Below are 15,836 nucleotides of genomic sequence, written 5' to 3' on the forward strand. Positions count from 1 at the left end.
CAATCCCTACGGATTTGGGTTCAGTTTCGTTTTTTGAAAAATTTTAAACAATTTAAGATGACTAGTTTTTTACATCGAAACTTCTCATTTAAACCTTCAACAACTGACCCCATTTTTCTCCTATGGAAAAATAAAGGGATCCATTCTTTTACAGATTTATTTTGTGATGGTCCATTATGATCTTTGAAGAGTTAATTAACAAATTTTCTCTCGCTCATACACATTTTTTTTGCAATATGTTCAGGTTAGACATTTTTTACAATATTTACCTAAGTTTCCATATTTACAAGAATCTGATTTTTTGCATACCATTTTGAAATTGAATCCCTTCCTGAAAGGTTCCATTGGCAGCATTTATCATTTGTTTTTGTTACAAAACGAGAACCTATCACTAAAGATTAAACAAGATTGTGACAGAGAACTTAATATGACCTTTGTTAATGAAGATTGGCTTCGAGTTTTGAAAAACGTAAATTCTTCTTCTGTATGTGCCAACCATTGTTTAATTCAATTTAAAATTGTTCACCGTTATTATTTAACAAAGGAGAGACTATCTAAAATATTTCCTTGTATAGACAAATGCTGTGATAGATGTAAAACTGAAGAAGCTACTTTGTCACATATGTTCTGGTCCTGTTCTTCATTAAAATCGTTTTGGAAATCTTTTTTTTCTACAATTTCTAAAGCTCTGAAAATTAATTTACAAACTAATAGATTGACTGTCCTATTTGGAATAGCTCCACATCATATTCAGGGTATTTCATCTTCAGATCAACATGTAATTGCATTTGTTACACTACTGACAAGAAGGGCTATTTTATTAAAATGGAAAGATATTTCTTCCCCTACATTAATTGAATGGTTTTCTCAAGGAATGTTATGTCTTAGTTTGGAAAAAATAGAAGTAGAACTTATGATCCTCGATTCGATTTTGAGAGAAGATGGGGTTCTTTTGCCAAATATTATCATTTAATTTGAACTATGCTATATGGTTTCCGTCCAATTTTATTTTTTTATAAATATGAAATGGCAGTTGATGATTTTTTTTTTAAAAATTAGATGATGGTCAAACGTATTGCTCCGGAGGGTTCATTCCTAATGGATTTTTCCCCCTTTTTTTGTGGTTAGTGCGTTTCTTTCCGAGTTAAATGGGGTACTTCTTTCCCTTATTTTTCTATATATAGATTTTTCCATTTTTATATTTTACGATCAGTTTTTTCAGCTTTATTATGGTATACATATTAATCTATTGAAGTTTTGTATCATTTTATACCTGTAGACAATTATGTATCAATAAAAAAGATTCTAAAAATGAAAAATGAAACTGGCAAAACAATCACTAGACATATGGTGCAGAGTCACGTCGAGTTACATTGTGAGGCCGAGACCATTTTATCATTCATTTGGCTTATAACCACAGACAGGAAACCGTCCTTGAGCCGGGTGGTTTGCGCTTTAAGGCTTTTGTATCTCTTCCCCGATGGGGGAGCTGGTTTGCAGCAAGAATGTCCAGGTTGTGAGGATCTTTGAGTACATGCCCTGCTTTTCCGAGGGAGGCTAAGTGTAGGAAGAATCCATGGAGTGGAGGCTTGTTTCTCTAATGTTCTCTGCTCTCCAAAGTTCTCTGCAGTTCCTTGCAGTCATGGGCAGAGCAGTAGCCATACGAAGGAGTGAAGTATCGACAAGAAGCTCAGAGACCTCGGCCTTCACCCTGCCTTGTGTAGCTGGATCCTGGACTTCCTGTCAGATAGCCGGCAGGTGGTAAGAGTGGGCTCCCTCACCTCTGTCTCTCTGATCCTCAGCACACATACCCCACAGGGTTGTCTCCTTTGCCCCCTCCTTTACTCCCTGTGCACCCATGACTTGTGTCGCCACCCACAGCTCCAATCGGTTAATTAAATTTACTGACGACAGTACATTGACTGGCCTAATCTCAAATAATAACGAGGCAGCCGACAGAGAATTCATCACCCCGACACAGTGGTGTCAAGAAAACAACCTCTCCCTCATTGTGATAAAAACAAAGGAGCTGGTTGTGGATTACAGGAGGAATGGAGACAGGGAGCAAATTCAACATTTCCAAGACTGTTATTGACACAAAATGCACATTTTTATATTGATCATGACACAATGTATTTTATATATTGTTAATGACATAAAACATATTTATAGATTGTTACTGACAGAGAATCGTATAATTTGTGTTCCGTGTGTTATCTGAAAGTACTTGCCTGTGATGCTGCCACAAGTCAGTGTTTCTCTGTCCCTGTACCTTCCCGTAATTGTGCACTTGACAATAAATTCAACAGGACCTGAGAAATCTCAGTGAGATTTGATTAGTGATGATCATCTTGGCAGATCGGTAGGTCGAATGTATGAGACAGTACACTGTTAAATGCAAAACCCTGAACAGTGTTGATGATCAGAGGGATCTTAGACTCCAAGTTCATCGCTCCCTGAAAAAGACTGCACAGATTGATCGGGTGGTTAAGAAGGCAAATGACATGGTTGTCTTTATTAGTTGAAGCACTGAGTTCAAAAGTTGGGAAGTTGTGTTGCGGCTGTTACGAGCCTGCGGTCGTACTGTGACTGTTTCTTTAAGAGCGCCGGCGTGAGGAGGCGGGGCTATGACGTCAGTCACAGGCTGACAGCGCTGACTGTGGACTGAAGCATGAGAGAGAGAGCGATCTGCAGACAGGCAGTAGCCAGTCTAAAGCGAGAGAGAGAGAGAGAGAGAGAGAGAGACTGGAAAAGCTGATCGCTTCAGTTAGTCACAGCTGAGGCTTGGAACTCTCCTATGCCCACAAGAGTGGGTTGATCATCGGTACACGGAACCACAACGCATGTGTGTGGCTGTCACTTCGTATAATCCATAGGAGTGGATTGTGTAATATCTTGTGTTAACCCTTGCCTGGGTATGTTGTGTGGTAACCCCTGTAAGACGGTATTCCTGTGACAGGTCATTTTCGCTGATAACTCGTATGTGGACGGATTCAACGGATAAGAACTTGGTCGACGGTTATTTTGAAGTGACGGCCTTTTCTTTACGTTTCACCCTGGATTACAAATATCTCTCTCCCGTCACTTATTCCGTGGATTACTGAACATTCCTACTTTACCATCTCAAGACTCTGAGCTTTGTTCCCTCAGGCTCGATGGTCTGGGAGTTATATTTACACATATATACACATAACAATGCTAACTTTCTTTTATTTCGTTAAGTTACTATATTATAAGTAGACACTAATAAAGAGAGTGGTTTTAACATCAAAACCAGACTCCAGTGTGAACTCTATTGCTGCTGGTTCGTTTCTAAAACGTTACAGTTCGTAACACAGTTTTAAAAAACTAGTTAGACCACATCTGGTGTGTTTCATACACCTCTGGTCGCCCCCATTCTCGGAAGGATGTCGGGGCTTTGGAGAGGGCGCAGAAGAGGTTTACCAGGACACTGCCTGGATTAGAGGGCATGAGCTATAACGAGAGGCTGGACAAACTTGTGTTGTTTTCTCCAGAGCGGCGCAGGCTGGGGTGAGACTGGATGGACGTTTATAAGATTACGAGAGGAATAGATAGAGTGGACAAACGATATATTTTTCCTGGGGGTTGAAATGTCTAATACATTTAAGGTGAGAGGAGATGTGAGCGGCAAGTTTGCTTCTTTCCACAGACTAATGAGTAGCTGGAGTGCCGGGGGGGTGGGGGGGAGGTGTCACCAATCGTGTTACGTGATCCCGTTTGCCCCTCCCATTTAACCGCAGATGGGCAGCATAGCGCGTGTATCCGAGGCCCCGCCTCCCGATGATGTAACAATCTCGTCGCGCATGTTCACAGTCTCCGGGTGGATGGTGTTTTCCTCTCCGATCAGAGCTGAAATGGGTCGGCTGTGTGTTCTTGAAAGACTTTCCTCTCTTCCGTCGGGATCACTGTCTGTGGGCCGATGATATCACTTTCCCTCGGTGAGTATTGAGACCGATCCCGAGCGGGGAGATCCGATGTTGGCCGTGAGCCCCGAACTGAGCGCCAGTTACTCATTTATTTTCCAACTATCTGGGCTCGTCAGGAATGTGTCGACTTCACTTAATCTGCATTGAACGATCCAAACCCAGGCTGTCTTTTTCCGCAGAATTGAAATGGAAGTCCCGCCAACAGGTCACGTGAGACTGTGTGCCGCAGTTCTGCCCCGCCCTCCGCTTTGTGACGCCTGATCACGTGGTTTGATTTTGATCACTGAGTCCCGTTAACTTCCCCGAACTCGCCTCGTTTCCTGAGGCTTCTCGCATTTGTTCTGGAGCTTTATGGCTGTTGTGTCTTCTCCCGGACTGGGGTGGGTGAGAAAGGAGACCGTCCTGGGTTTGATTTCACTGCCTGCTTTACCGAGGGACTGGGAAGTCTCGGGGTGGAGAATGGTTTCTGTGATGTGCTGCTCTGTATCCGAAGGTCTCTGCCGTTCCTCACAGTCACGGGCGGAGCAGTTACCATGCAGAACGTGAAGTGTCCGGATGGGAAACTTTCTATGGTGTGCTGTTAAAAATTTGGTGAGGGTCAAAGTATATATGGCAAAGTTCTTGTTGTTTATTCTAACTTTGTCATTTTTGAATCTTTTATACAGTAGTATGTATCATTAATTCAGTAGCTGTGGTGTGTTCTGACGTCTCCGGACCGGCTTTTTCGTGTTTACAACAGTAGGAATAGACCCGTGAGTCTGGTGTTCAAACTGTGTTTGGAAATTCCCCCACCCCTCACTGTCACCAGTCTGTCATTCGGTGGAAATCAGGCAGAATCTCAAATTGCTGGAGATCTGCACTAAAAACTGTAAATATTTGAAGTTATTCTGACGAAACGTCATTAACCTGATATGTAAAGTTTGTTCCCCTCCCCGCAGCTCTTCCTTACCTGCTGACCGTTTCTGGTAATTCCAGCTTCCTTTTATTACATTCGCCCTGGACTGGTTTATATTTCCTGAAATGGACCTGATTTAACGTGGAAATGGAAATGACTCATTCTGTGATAGTACATCAGTAAAGGAAGCACAACTTTTCCCTGTCAATTATCCTGGTACCAGTTTGTCTGTTATTGCTGGAAATGTGTTCAGTGCAGTTGTTGCTAATGAGGTTCACATGAATAATCTCAGGAATGATCGGCTTTATGTATGAGGAGCATTTGATGGTTCTGAACCTGGAGTTCAAAGTTCGAAGTCGACTGTACTTCCTTAGAAGGTTGGCGTCATTCAATGTCTGCAGTGAGATGCTGAAGATGTTCTATAGGTCAGTTGTTGAGAGCGCCCTCTTCTTTGTGGTGGCGTGTTGGGGAGGAAGCATTAAGAAGAAGGACGCCTCACGTCTTAATAAGCTGATAAGGAAGGCGGGCTCTGTCGTGGGCAAAGTACTGGAGAGTTTAACATCGGTAGCTGAGCGAAGGGCGCTGAGTAGGCTACGGTCAATTATGGAAAACCCTGAACATCCTCTACATAGCACCATCCAGAGACAGAGAAGCAGTTTCAGCGACAGGTTACTGTCGATGCAATGCTCCTCAGTCAGGATGAAGAGGTCAATACTCCCCAATGCCATTAGGCTTTACAATTCAACTGCCAGGACTTAAGAACTTTTTTTTAAAGCTATTATTAATGCCTTTGAGTTAGTGATTTAGATGCATATCATATTATTACTGAGTTAAGTATTGTATGTAATGAGTTTTTGCTACAACAAGTGTATGGGACATTGGAAAAATGTTGAATTTCCCCATGGGGATGAATAAAGTATCTATCTATCTATCAAAGGGATGGTGGGGGTGGAGTTCAGAGGGACGGTGGGGGTGGTGGAGGGATGTATGGTTAAGTAAACCTACTGAATGCTGAAAAGCCTGGATACAGTGGACATGGAGAGGATGTTTCCATTAGACGGTGAGTCTGTGATCTGACAGCACGGTCTCAGAATAAAGATGCTTCCCGTTAAAATTCATTTGAGAAACTTTTTTTGACAAAAGGTGTCTGAAGTGTAGAATTTGTTGCTGCAGAGTTTGGCTGAGGCTGCCATTTGGGTATATTTATGACGGAGATTAATATATTCAAGATTGCTAAGTAGCTGCAGGGTTACAGGAGGAAGGCAGGAATATGGTGTTGGAACAAAAATCAGCCATGGTTGAATGGTGGGGCAGACCAGATGGATCGAATCATCTAATTCTGTTCCTGTGTTTTGTATCATACCATGACTGAATGATGGCTCCTTCTCATCCCATATCATTTTGTGACATGTGAGGGACAATAAAAGATTGTTCACAGAGATCATTAAATCTGCTTTCAATGTTTAACTGTCAGTGAGTTTTGTTCAGAGTAACATTAAGCAGAAATGTTTGGTTCTCCTTTTTATTGTTAATGTGCTTCATTATCTCTCTGGTTAAAGTTAGACCTGTGGTGAGAGATTTATTGGAAGAAAAACCGCAACTGGAGGCAAACCACAACTGAAAACGTGGGAACAGCAACAAGTGAACCAGCCCGAGGATTGAGAGCATCAACTGGAGAGAACCCATCTGACTCGGAGATTCCAGTGATTCAGTCAGGAGAAAGTTTGGTGAGTCTCATTTACTCAAACACTGGTCCTTTAGTCATTACATACCTGAACAAAGGAAGATAGGAAATGGTTGGGAGTGAGACTGAATATGCCCAGAAGAACCAGTTATGCCTCTGTCAGAACCAGTTGTAAAGAAGCCCTCCCAATGTTCCCTTTAAACTTTTCGCCCTGCACCCTTAACCCAAATCCTCTGGGTTTTTTTCTCCCCTTGCCTCAGTAGATAAAGCCTGCTTGCATTCACTCTATCTATACCCATCATATCTTTATATACCTCTATCAAGTCTCCACTCATTCTTCTACGCTCCAAGGAATAAAGTCCTAACCTATTCAACCTTTCTCTGTAACTCAGTTTCTCAAGTCCTGGCAACATCCTTGTAAACCTTCTCTGCACTCTTTCAACCTTATTAATATCCTTCCTGTAATTCAGTGACTAAAACTGCACACAATACTCCAAATTCGGCCTCACCAATGCCTTATACAATCTCACCATAACATTCCAAGTCTTATACTCAATACTTTGATTCATGAAGGCCAATGTACTAAAAGCTCTCTTTGCCACCCTATCTACCTGTGACACCACTTTTAGGGAATTTGGAATCAGTATTCCTAGATCCTTCTGTTCTAGTGCACTCCTCAGTGCCCTACCATTTACCCTGTATGTTCTACCTTGTTTTTTCCTTCCAAAGTGAAATACCTCACACATGTCTGTATTAAACTGCATCTGCTGTTTTTCAGCCTATTTTTCTAGCTGGTCCAGATCCCTCTGCAAGCGTTGAAAACCTTCTTCACTGTCCACTACTCCTCCAATCCTTGTATCATCAGCAAATTTGCTGATCCAATTTACCAAATTATCATCCAGATCATTGATATAGATAGTAAATAACAATGGACCCAGCACTGATCCCTGTGGCACACCACTAGTTACAGGCCTCCACTTAGAGAAGCAATCTTCCAGTACCACTCTCTGACTTCTCCCATTGAGCCAATGTCTAATCAAATTTACTACCTTACCATGTATACCTAGCGACTGAATCTTCCTAAGTAACCTCCGGTGCGGGACTTTGTCAAAGACCTTACTGAAGTCCATACAGACAACATCCACTGTCTTGCTTTCATCCACTTTCCTTGTAACCTCCTCGAAAACCTCTAATAGATTTGTTAAACATGACCTACCACACACAAAGCCATGTTGACTCGCCCTAATAGGTCCCTGTCTATCTAAATGCTTGTAGATCCTATCTCTTGGTACTCCTTCCAATAATTTACCCACTACCAACGTCAAACTTACCGGCCTATAATTTCCTGGATTACTTTTAGAGCCTTTTTTATACAACAGAACAACATGAGCTATCCTCAAATCCTCTGGCACCTCACCCGTAGGTAACAACATTTTAAATATATCTGCCAGGGCCCCTGCAATTTCAACACTAGTCTCCTTCAAAGTCCGAGGGAACACCCTGTCAGGTCCTGGAGATTTATCTACTCTGACTTGCCTCAAGATAGTAAGCTCCTCCTCCTCTTCTATCTGAAAACGTTCCATGACCTCACGAATTGTTTGCCTTATTTCCATTAACTCCATACCACTTTCCTTAGTAAATACAGGCGCAAAAAAAAGAACATTTAAGATCTCCCCCATTTCTTTTGGTTCCATAAATAGCCGACCACTCTGATCTTCAATAGGACCAATTTATCCCATAACTGTAGAAGCTCTTAGGATTATTCTTCACCCCGACTGCCAAAGCAACCTCATGTCTTCTTTTAGCCCTCCTGATTTCTTTCTTAAGTATTTGTTTGCACTTTTTATACTCCTCAAGTACCTTATTTGCTCCCTGTTTCTTATACATGTCATACATCTCTCTCCTTCTTTATCAGAGTTCCAATATCCATCGAGAACCAAGGTTCCTTATTCTTATTCACTTTGCCTTTAATCCTGAGACTTTGTTCCCAGCGTGTCCTTGTGGGCCATCCAGAAATGATTTCAGCTGGTGACAACCCTGTTTTCCCCTGTGGGGTAACCCTCATGTGGAATCGGGCTAATGGTCAGACCTTCAACCAAGTGAGTCCAGTCTCCGCTGTTAGTCTGGCCAGTTTACTCTTCAGAGTGCCATTGGCTCTTTCCACTCTGCCAGCGGCCCGTGGGTGGTGTACACAGTGGAATTGTTGCTGGATAGCTAGTTTGTTACATACCCCTTCGTTTACTTTCACCATAAAGTGTGGGCCATTGTCAGAGCTCAGCATCTCTGGGAATTATATCCCGTAATAATACCTTCACAACAGTCAGCATGATTGATGGTAGATGGAGTTGCTTCAATCCATCTACTAAACACATCTATAATAACTAAGCAGTATCTATAGCAATGTACTCGAGGCAATTCAATAAAATCAACTTGTAGACACGAGAAAGGTCCAACTGTCAAGGGAGTCGTACCCAGTGTGCAGGGCCCAGGTGTGTACAATTACGTACATAATCAAACAATATTGGTAAAAACTGTGTAGGAACACAAACCTGTCCCGCTGGGGTGATCCAAAAACCTGGGTTGGGGTCTTTCTGGCACCCCATCAGAAGACCTGTTTGTGCTCCTCCTCAGAGGCATCCCCCTGAAAATTACGTACCTCCCGCATGTCGGGCAAACCCGTTCTGCTTTAGTCATGGAAGGTTGTTTGACGGGATCCCGAGGGGACTACAACTACTGAGGATTTTGCCACAGTTTTCGCTGTCTAATCTGCTGATGCATTGCCTTTAGTGACCAGGTTAGACATGCGGGTGTGGGCTGCACATTTATTAATAGCCAATACTCGAGGTAGCTGTAGAGCGGTGAGTAAGTTGTTTACAAAGGTGGCATTACTAATGGGGTGGCCAGAGGAAGTCAGGAATCCCCATGTTCCCAGAGAGCCCTGTAGTCATGTGCCATTCCAAATGCAAAACGGAGTCTGTGTAAACATTCCCACTTTTGTCTGTTGCTGGGATACAGGCACTAGTCAAACAGCTCAGCCTTCTGGGTGGAAAAAGCTGCTTCTAAAGAGGCCTGCTCAATTAATTCACTGTCCATCACTATCGTATAGTCAGAATATTGTTTTCCTGCTCGATCCAGAAAAGAGCTTCCATCCTCATAAAACGGTGTCTTGGGCTTGAGGAGGTAATACGGAATGGATGGGAGAGTCTGTCCTTCTTTCACGGTGATCCGGACAGGAGGCAGTTGGTGCGGCCGACTTCATGGTCTGCAGTTGCTCAGAGATTGGGTACAACGCCTTGCGTTTGGTCAATATTAAAAGAGAGTTTTACTAGATAATAGACAGTAGGTGCAGGAGTAGCACTAGCCAGCACTGCCATTCACTGTGATCATGGCTGATCATACACAATCAGTATCCCGTTCCTGCCCTCTCCCCATACCCCTTGACCTCGCTATCTGTAAGAGCTCTATCTAACTCTCTCTCGAATGCATCCAGAGACTTGGCCTCCACTGCCTTCTGGGGCAGAGCATTCCACATATCCACCACACTCTGGGTGAAAAAGTTTTTCCGCATCTCAGTTCTAAATGGCCTACCCCTTATTCTTAAACTGTGGCCTCTAGTTCTGGACTCACCCATCAGTGGGAATATGCTTCCTGCCTCCAGCGTGTCCAATCCTTTAATAATCTTATGTTTCAATCAGATTTCCTCTCCTCCTTCTAAATTCCAGTGTATACAAGCCCAGTCGCTCCAATCTTTCAACATATGACAGTCCGACCGTTCTGGGAATTAACCTTGTGAACCTACGCTGCACTCCCTCAATAACAAAAATGTCCTTCCTCAAATTTGGAGACCAAAAACTGCACACAATACTCCAGGTGGGGTCTCACCAGTGCCCTGTACAGCTGCAGAAGGACCTCTTTACTCCTATACTCAATTCCTCTTGTTATAAAGGCCAGCATGCCATTAGCTTTCTTTACTACCTGCTGTACCTGCATGCTTGCTTTCATCGACTGATGTACAAGAACACCTAGATCTCGTTGTACTTCCCTTTTTCCTAACTTGACTCCATTTAGAAAGTAATCTGCCTTCCTGTTCTTGCCACCAAAGTGGATAACCTCTGATTTATCCACATTAAACTCCATCTGCCATACATTTGCCCACTCACCCAACCTGTCCAAGTTACCCTGCATTCTCATAACATCCTCCTGACATTTCACACTGCCACCCAGCTTTGTGTCATCAGCAAATTTGCTAATGTTACTTTTAATGCCTTCATCTAAATCATTAATGTATATTTTAAACAGCTGCAGTCCTAGCACCGAACCTTGCAGTACCCCACTGGTCACAGCCAGTGTCCCGTCCCGTCTTCACTTCCAACTCCTTCCAGTATCGGGGTTAGCCCACAGGAAATCTTGCCAGTCTCCTTCGTGCTGGAGGCTTGTTTTGTCAGGGTGTAGGCAGGGAACCCAGGGCAAATCCTGATGCTGGTATGGGGAACCACCAGTCCTGTCTGTCGCCAAAGGAAATCCAGAACTTCGGACAGTAATGAACTGCCCTCTGTTCCCTTAATGTGTCCAATCACCGTGAATGGGAAATTCTGTCCCTCGAGGGGTGCATAATATTGGCTTTCCTCAGTGACGCACCCCGTAGGGTCAAAGCACAGAGTCACACGAGAGTCGACCGCTGGCAGAAGGGGTTCAAACGCAGTGGAGTCCAGATTAAGTGCCACCACTGGGGGAGTTCAGAAACTGGGGAAGCTGTCGGTTGTTTGCCAGTTGCAGGGTGATAGAGAATCTGTGCAGAGAATCTCAACTTCCAACAGACAGAGCAAGTCTCTCCCTGCTAGATTACACCCCCGACTGGTGGTGACTGTAAATGAAACCTCACACTGGCTCCCCTGGAGTTTCACCTGCAGTGGCTGGGTACGTGAATACGTACGTTCCGTGCCTTCGAAACCAGACAGAGTGATTGTAGTGTCTGATAGCTTGAATCCCTTTTCCGATACTATTTCCTGATCGAGAGTGGTTGTGATTGCCCCCATATCAATCATAAACAGAAATGAAATTTCAGCAACTTGCAATATTACATTAGGCTCTTCTCCAGGGGTGGAATTCACAGTAGGAAGCATCCTTGCTTGTCAATTTCTAAACGTGTTGTTGTCCCCACCTGTCCGTTGGTAGGTTTTTGTTCCCATTTCTGATCCCCAGATGTAGCCCACTCACATCCTCCTTTCCACTGAACATAGTCACCTTTAATATTAGTTCCCTTCAGGGTTGATCGGGATTCGAAAGTCGGGTCGCAATGATATGTCAAAGCTCATCACATTCGATTTCGGTCATTGTCAGGCCAATCCATATTATTTTTAATCGTTTTGGCTATCTATGTTGGTAAGCGATAGAACAGTAGAGCATTGAACTGGGGGACAGATTCCCATCATTAAAGGCTTGGTCTCCTGTGAAGGTGCCGTAGCAGGCCACAAATCACTCTCAATAGCCTGGTCCCGATTCCCCAGGCTTAGGTTTGCATTCAAGTACTTTAGTGATGTTTATAGGTTGCTAGAGAGCCCTTCCCAAGGCTTGAATAATCTGGTCTGTCTGTTTATTCTCATTATGTTTTCCCACCTGTAACTCCTGATAGCTTTGGTATCTCAAATCTGCCTTCCATTTCCACCCCTCGTCATGCAGAATCTTGTGGAGTCGCAGTAAACATTTTTGTACTGCGGACACACTGAGCAAACTGTGCTGGTTTTTCTTTTCTATCTGGGGCCTGATTCATGATCATTATCATTTCTTGAGGCTTCCAGGGTGCATACACAGGGATCACTGAGGGCTGTCGCTCCTCCTGCTCGTGGATTGGGCAGCATTCGGGTGGGAATTGTCTTTGTGGAGCCATTAACTCTGTGGTTTTATTGGATTCTTCCCTCCCTGTCTCGGAATAATCCTCAGTATTCCCATTCAGGATCTTACAGTAAAGTGAACCTCCCTTCCCTGTCCTGTTGTGTTACCCGAGCAACCACCATTGGGGTTTGGGGGCACTGGGTGCACTTGGCCCCTGGTAAGGTAGGAGAGGTACAGGGTCGGGTGGTGCCCACTCCACATCACGGTCACTGTCCTCCGGTCCTGTTCACCCTGTACACATCAGACTTACAATATAACTCGGAGTCCTGCCATGTGCAGAAGCTCGCTGATGACACGGCCATAGTAGGGTGTGTCAGGAATGGACAGGAGGAAGAGTATAGGAAACTGATACAGGACTTTGTGATATGGTGCAACTCAAACTACCTGCGTCTCAATATCACAAAGACCAAGGAGATGGTGGTGGACTTTAGGAGACCTAGGCCTCATATGGAGCCAGTGATCATTAATGGAGAATGTGTGGAGCAGGTTAAGACCTACAAGTATCTGGGAGTGCAGTTAGACGAGAAGCTAGACTGGATTGCCAACACAGATGCCTTGTGCAGGAAGGCACAGAGTCGACTGTACTTCCTAAGAAGGTTGGCGTCATTCAATGTCTGTAGTGAGATGCTGAAGATGTTCTATAGGTCAGTTGTGGAGAGCGCCCTCTTCTTTGTGGTGGCGTGTTGGGGAGGAAGCATTAAGAAGAGGGACGCCTCACGTCTTAATAAGCTGGTAAGGAAGGCGGGCTCTGTCGTGGGCACAGAACTGGAGAGTATAACATCGGTAGCAGAGTGAAGGGCACTGAGTAGGCTACGGTCAATCATGGAAAACCCTGACATTCTCTACATAGCACCATCCAGAGACAGAAGCAGTTTCAGCGACAGGTTGCTATCGATGCAATGCTCCTCAGACAGGATGAAGAGATCACTACTCCCCAATGCCATTCGGCTTTACAATTCCACCGCCAGGAGTAAGATATGTTAAAGTGCCGGGGTTAGGACTGAGCTTAAGTTACCATTCAATGTATTTAAATAGTTAAGTATTGTATGTAATTAGCTCTGCTACAATAAGTGTATGGGACATTGGAAAAAATGTTGAATTTCCCCATGGGGATGAATAAAGTATCTATCTATCTATCTATCTATCAAACAGGGTCGGTATGACAGACATGGGTTTGGGATCCCTTGTTTCCCTATCAGTATGTAACAAAACCCAATTTCCTTCGGGATCAATAAAGTATATCTGTCTGTCTGACGTTCCTGCCCTTCTCTCCTATCTAGGCTGGCCTTGGTTTGCTTACTTTGTTTTTCCTGCTCTCATTTTCGGCATCCATGCACCCATTCACACTTCACTTTTAGCGTCTCCCAACCTTTGCAGTACATACCTCTATCCCATTGTCACATGCATTCTTACTCCAACTTGCTAATAATATACTGTTCCACTGCACATCTGCTTTTCCTTCCATTCCCTTTACAACAATTTCCACTTCATTCCACAGTTCATTTTCCATATCAAATTTACTGCTTATTCTCATGAGGTAACATCCCAGGTTCCCCCCCAGTGGCCACATATTGTTCCCCGATTTCTTATTCAGCGCTGCACTCAACATTTGAAAATCTTTTTCCTTGTCTGGAAAACTCTCAATCGACTGCAATTGACCCATGTTCTCTTTGTCATTAACTCGGCACAAAGCCTCCTGCTCAATTATCAATCAGGTAAATTTACCCGGCTGGCACCTCCTGCGCAATTGATTAATTTACATGGCACGTCTGCCTCCTGCCCACAAGCTAAGCAATCAGCCTTGGGTGAGGGACTGTACCTCCAAAGGAACTAACGGACAGCGACAAAAGTTAAAATACCTATTGGGCACCCGGTCAGTCTCTGCAGTCCCCAGAGTGGTCCAGCCAGTTGCTCAGCCCGTCTGCTTGGCACTCCCTGTATTGGGATCCTGTTCATGATGACAAATGTTAAAAGTTGAATCCAAATATAACTCGGGAGCCCAGTTTCTTATCATCACCACAGTTTATTGTGCATTCTCCTGCAGGAGTTTGAGACCCAGTTGTCAAAGGGAAGGCACATAAGCACTGCCACCATCTTAACAACTGGACTGACTTGTTATGGACTCAGGTTACAGCCGTATACTTGTACATATCAAGCCCATACATTACTCTTGCAAGATGTTATTTGAACTGGTACACCCAACACGTCTGTTGGTGCAAAACTTAATTACTTAGAATTGAGAGTTTGCTAAATCAAGGTTTTAATTACTGATGGATGTACTGTCCAGTCCTTGTCAGTTATTCCCTTTGCAAGGCCCTGTTTAATTACAAACAGAAGTTCATTCCTGTCCTATCAGTGAGTCCTCCTCCATTTACTCAAACAAGAGTACAATCGTTATCAGCTAATGACGGTATAATGTATAATGTTATCAGCTAATGAGAGTACAATGTATAATGTTATCAGTTCTCAGTGTGTCTCTATGCAAGCTGCAGAGAGCTTGTAATGAGCCTGTCTTAGCTAAATGCTGAAGACTGAGTTCACTTCGGTTCAAAATTCCAATTCAGTCCCAATTATTCTTTTAGCCAGAGATTACATAGGTTCAAAATGATTTTTTTTATATATCCTCAATTCCTCAGGTGGGTTCAGGGGAAATATTTATGTCCAATATAGAAACTGGTGTTACATCTGTGTATTGTGGCGATGCAAAAGTTGCTGGAGAATTTGCAAGTGGGAAGAAGTGGAGTGATATTTGCAAATCTGAATTTTTAAAGCGTAGTTTAGCAAGCAAACCACATAATGGACAATGTACAAAAACTTTGGTGAGAAAATCCTTCATTACCCGTTACAGGCCTGCTACATTGTTAGTGTGAGCGTGCAAATGAACTCATTCATGTATAATGTGTAATGTCCTCGTTTATGTTAAGAGCCTTTTTTAGGTGTATAAGATGATGATTGGCATTGATCATGTGCATAGCCAGAGGATATTTTCCCAGAGCTGAAATGGCTAACACGAGGGAGCAGAGTTTTACGATGCTTGGAAACAGATGCTGAGGGGATGTCAGGGTAAGTTTTTTTTACACAGTGAGTGGTGGGTGCATGGAATGCACTGCTGGCTTTTTGTGTGAGAGTATTTCAGTTACTGTTGGGCCAGGGACCCATTCATCTCAGTGGGAACAGGGAATAATATCAATGGAGAGAGTCAAACTGAGCCAGGTCACAGATTGGAGATGGCAGAAATGCCCCATTCTTATAGACACAGGAAGGATATCCGAGAGTTTAGTGGTCATTCCAGATACCAGCACTGTGCCCAGTTAGAAGATGTTTTCTCTCTCCAACTTGGGTTGAACTTCACTGTAACAGTGTGTTGCCAGATCACACCTTGACAACTCAAGTGATCTCATCTGAAATGTTGTCCTGC

The 15,836-nt window shown here is 43.7% G+C and overlaps 2 protein-coding genes across 3 annotated transcripts in view; both read left to right on the plus strand.

Annotated features, from left to right (window-relative positions):
- Positions 1-3,827: 3,827 nt before the first annotated feature.
- The window catches only part of LOC140720916 (uncharacterized), a 42,081-nt gene continuing 30,072 nt past the window's right edge, over positions 3,828-15,836 (plus strand). Inside the window, exon 1 of the mRNA XM_073035763.1 lies at positions 3,828-3,959. The gene's annotated coding sequence lies outside the window, so the exon portion shown is untranslated. The remainder of the gene's footprint in view (positions 3,960-15,836) is intronic.
- LOC140720913 (uncharacterized) overlaps positions 4,400-15,836 on the plus strand; it is a 171,617-nt gene continuing 160,180 nt past the window's right edge. The window contains exons 1-3 of one of the 2 annotated variants that reach the window (XM_073035760.1): positions 4,400-4,538; positions 6,402-6,569; positions 15,343-15,481. The gene's annotated coding sequence lies outside the window, so the exon portion shown is untranslated. Of the gene's footprint in view, positions 4,539-6,401; positions 6,570-15,342; positions 15,482-15,836 lie in introns of those variants that run through there. The other variant, XR_012097271.1, reaches the window with a different exon arrangement.

Source organism: Hemitrygon akajei, unplaced genomic scaffold (genome assembly GCF_048418815.1).
Source record: "Hemitrygon akajei unplaced genomic scaffold, sHemAka1.3 Scf000048, whole genome shotgun sequence".
Taxonomy (NCBI): Eukaryota; Metazoa; Chordata; class Chondrichthyes; order Myliobatiformes; family Dasyatidae; genus Hemitrygon; species Hemitrygon akajei.